Genomic DNA, 5,000 nt, shown 5'->3' on the forward strand with positions numbered 1-5,000 from the left:
TAAATACCACCCAGTCGAATTGGAGGACTGTGATAAACTCCCCCCCCCCCCCCCCCCCTCCCCGGCAAAAAGAAATAATAATAATAATAATAATAATAATAATAATAATAATAATAATAATAATAATAATAATAATATAATGTTTTGTTAAAGACGATGGCAGCATAAGTGGAATTGATTTTATATATGGTCTTTTCAATTCTTCTTATTATTCTCTTCTCATCAGGGCTGATATTTGCTAATAGCTGGCCGATGTTCATATCTCGGTTGAAGAAATGTTTTCTAAAAATAATAATTTATTGATATGATAACAAAAGTGGTTAACAAATCTTAGTCCTAAGGGCGTAACGGAATTCCAACGTTTCCAACCGTATCATCGGTTCATTTTCAAAGGAAAGGTGAACCGATGATACGGTTGGAAACGTTGGAATTCCGTACGCCCTTAGACTAAGATTTGTTAACCACTTTTGTTATCATATCAATAAATTATCATTTTTAGAAAACATTTCTTTTACCGAGATATGAACATCGGCCAGCTATTACCAAATATCAGCCCTGATGAGAAAGAATAATAAGTAGAATTGAAAAGACCATATATAAAATCAATTCCACTGATGCTGCCATCATCTTTAACAAAACATGTTTGAGAGAGGTCTCCTACCTTCAAATCCAATAATAATAATAATAATAATAATAATATTAATAATAATAATAATATATTAATATTGATAATCAAAAGTTTAAGTAAACAAGAAAGGGCTTGGTCAATTGGTAAATTAATGAAGGGATTAAAAAAAGAATTGGAATCCGATTGCATTCCTTTATTTTCAAAGAGGATCTCTGATGCTCTGTCATCACAAAATGTGTCAATATTTGTTTATTCAAGAGAGCAAGAGACACAGGCAAGCACAGAAAACCAAAAATCTATCATGCAAAAGACACATAGCATTTCATTATCATCCATGTAAAAAAAAAAAAACATAAAAAAAAAAAAAATTCCGAGTATATCTATGTTGGCAAACATCTTTCCCGTCACTTTACATGATCAGAGATTTATTTGTGTATTTGGAAAAGAGTGGAGGATCTCGGTCCTCCGGAAGTCGTCCAATAAATTCAACGAGTATGAAATTTAGGAAGAGACCCAAACCAGCCACACAAAAAGGGGCATGATACCACATTGTTTTGGATTGCAATGCACCCAGGACTTTGCCTATTTTTGGCCTCACCTGATCATATATTTTTGAAAGCTGACAGATGTCGACCGTCCCTCAATTTCTCATAAAGAATTTATGTTTTTTTCATACGAATATCAATATAGGTTGTCGTCTCATGGAATATGGATTTTTTTTTTTTTTTCGTCAAATTTGATACTTTCTGTATTTTCCCGTAAGTGATTTCAAGTTTCTTTCGTCGAAAGTAGGATGAAAACAAAATGCATTTAACAAGAGAAATAGGGCGTTTATTTCTTGCTTCTTCAATTAAACTAAAACACCAGGGATAATTTATTATTCTAAAATCTGTTTTATATGAATTACTTTTGTCTCTGAATAATCTTATCTTTTATGATTTCTCTCATTTCATATCTTTATTCTATATGTATTTTTTTATTAAAAAACTTTCATTCATGCTTTTCAATAAAAAGAATATTTGATCAGGTAAGGAGATTCCTGCGCCCTCCCTCCAATAGAAATATTCAGCTTTTAATAGTTTCTAGAATTTTTTTCATTCTTTCAAGCAACGTGCAGCCATAGAATTCAGTTCCACATTACGCTCAAAGAAAAACTTATATTTCTTTAACAAATCACCTAGTTGATTAAAATGTAAACTTCTAAGATATTATTTTCCTTTTCTTTTTGTCAGTCACCGCCACTTTGATGCACTGCAAAGTTAAGCAAATATTCCCTATGGAAAGAATTTCGCGGAATCCGAAGGGGAAGAGTTTGGTAGATAAATGTTTTCCAAATTTTAAATTTTTTTTTCCTAATTTTTTCCAGTGCCGTACACAGCGAGAGAGAGAGAGAGAGAGAGAGAGAGAGAGAGAGAGAGAGAGAGAGAGAGAGAGAGGAGAGGGAGGGGAGGGGAGTTGGGGAGGGTGGGGGATGGTAGCTGAAATCTTTAAGCGTGAGTTTACTATTTTATTTTTAGGCAACAATATTCATTTTCAAAAGTAAAACAGCCCGAAATCACTTTTATAGAATGAAGTCGGAGTAATACTTGACCACGAAGGACTTCCAGTGAACGAAGATTAATATTCATGCAGTGTTTTGATCAATCTCTAACAAACTTGTGGATGCAGTTCGGTCAGACAGTTATGATGTCCCAGGTCGCCCCTGCACTTGAGGAAACAATTTAATGCAAATCCAGGTCAAGGCATTGTGATATCCTCTGTCGATGGCGTGGAAACGTCTTACTTGAGTTATGAAATGTTTTTCTTTTGAATGAAGATCTGAATCGCTAAGACGATGAATGAAAGTTTTATACAAATATTTAAGGAAAAATGTGCGGTAAAAAAAATCTACCAAAATATTTAAGAAAAGTATTTACGATAAAATAAAATAAACAAGTTTCTTTATGTTGACTAAAATATTCATATAGAATTTAATTTAGAAACACTGGATCTAGATAAAACTAATTTAAACGACACAGAATATGAAAAATCAGTCTTAAAATACTCATGGTAACGAAAGGTTGATTTCATTGAGGATGGAAATTGATCAGGAATTCCAAACGCCTTCCCTGTGATACAATCGGAAATAAAGTGAAATAAGCAATGATGAAATAATTGAAGCTGAAATTAATAAAAGTACATGCTGATCATTGCCAATAATAATTTAAAGTAAAACAATAAAACATTTCATAAAGGCTTCACGAAATGTAAGAGAAAATTCAAAAGTGACAAGAGCCAGGAATTAAAACTAAATAACTATTTATTTATTTTTAGAACTATTAAACATTCAATTACAGAGACAAGAATCTAAAAAAAGCAAGAGCCAATAATTGAAAATAATAACGTAACCATTTTTTTCAGTTTCGTGAAGAGTTAAAACATGCTATTCCAAAGACGGCGAAAAAGCAAAAGTCGGCAGCGACAACCGGCCAAAATATTTCACAAAGAATTCTGACCATCACAAATTGAATTCCGGGAGGGATGCCACCCGATCTGACATCCTGCGTCGCTGATGTTGCTGGTTCCAGCGATAATTTATCTCCGGGTGGAACTGCAATCATTTGTTGAATGGACATTATCGCTACCAATAGCTAAAACTATTTAAATATATCTGTGAATCAACGCGTACTGATTGATATCAGGTGAATGTCCGACAATACTGAATTTTTCGGTGAACATGAACGTGTATGCATTTGTTTTGTGAAGGAATTTTCAAATGCATCCATGTATACATGTATGTAAGTGTTTGTTCATAATTGTTTATATGTTTAAGAAATGTTCTGCGATCTTGCATACTGTGATTGTTTATACTATACATGTAGTACATGTGTTGAATGGATGACATGTGAGAACCTATTGTTTTTAGAAAAAGGTATTATTTATATATCCCAGTTTTGAGAATACCTTTCCGCCTTCTATATTACGAATTAAAGATTATTTTTTTATAATGAATGACTTGAGTTCTTTTAAATGATGCATTAACGCAATAATTGTTGAATCTTATTTCATACGGGCAGCGTATAAATCTATTATTAGTATCATATTAGAAAATTAATATATTATCCTTCATAATACTTGCACAGGTCACTTCAAGTTCTAGCTAAAAAAAAATATTTAAAATCAATAACCTTTGAAAAAAAACATCTGTAAACCTTCTGAACTATTATTATTATCATTATTATTATTGTACTTAGGAAGCAGACCCTCTCTCAAGCATACTTTATTAAAAGTAATGGCTACTTCAGCAGCGTACCCTTGTAGAGATTCTTCTCTATTTTCCGAGTAGCGGCTTTTTCCGTGCTACTTAGACAGGCTAATAGAGCGCCTATAAGGTCATGATCAAATACAGTTAAAATTGGTGTATATATTTGAATTTTACAGATAAACTATGATACCATAGCCATCAAAGTCATTAACGATATCTCTCTCTCTCTCTCTCTCTCTCTTTCTTGTAGCGAGCTTTCGTCTGGAGCTGCCAGACATCCTAGGCTGGGAAGCTGAGGCTGGACTGATCTTGGAGTGGTGTCCGTCCTCGTTTTATATTTGGAGTTGACAGCAAGGGGTTTGCCCCATGCTAATCTACTATTGGCGGTGGCAGTAGGGTCTGCGTTTTCATTGGTGGCTTGAACCAGGTCTCAAGCCACTTTCCTCGCGTTGATGGTTGCGATGCTGTAGGTCCTGCAGCCGCCTAGACCTCCTTAGCGGCTCGGTTACGTTGATGGGCGTTTCGCAACGCTACGGGACGTCACGGCTAACTTGATTATCGTTGGTTGCAGGAATATCTCGCTCAGGGGCGTTGTCTTCCGTGGAGTTGTCGTGCTCGGTGGTGTCATTGTTGGTGGCAGATCTTCCCATACTTAAAGGAGGAAAAATACTTCCTGCGTCGTATTTAGTATAGGATTTACTTGCTGGATGAGAAGCGCCTCCAGCAGGCGTAAACCGAGAGGCTGTTCCACATTCCAACGGTACTGAGGAATTAAGAACCTCTGGATCTGAGAAGTTCGACAGCGAGGCACATTTACGCATAATGGTGCTGCTGATCAGCGAATCTAGTTGCTCTATTGATAAAGCGACTACAATTAAGTTTATAAACTCTCATATCTGTAAATTGAGTATTTTGAGAAAATCCCACCTTTCCTTAGACACCGAAGCAATATCCCAAGAAGGAATTGCTGTTTCCTTCATCCAAGGACCTCCTCGAAGGATGTGAATGTCAGTTAAGGAGCGAACCCATCTTGAAATGAATAAAAGAAAAGGGAAAAATTTTAATGTTAAACAGGTTTTTATTTTGGTCAGGGCCTTTATTCCTGATTTTACCAAAGCTTACGAGATT

The sequence above is a fragment of the Macrobrachium nipponense genome, chromosome 38 (genome assembly GCF_015104395.2).
Source record: "Macrobrachium nipponense isolate FS-2020 chromosome 38, ASM1510439v2, whole genome shotgun sequence".
Taxonomy (NCBI): Eukaryota; Metazoa; Arthropoda; class Malacostraca; order Decapoda; family Palaemonidae; genus Macrobrachium; species Macrobrachium nipponense.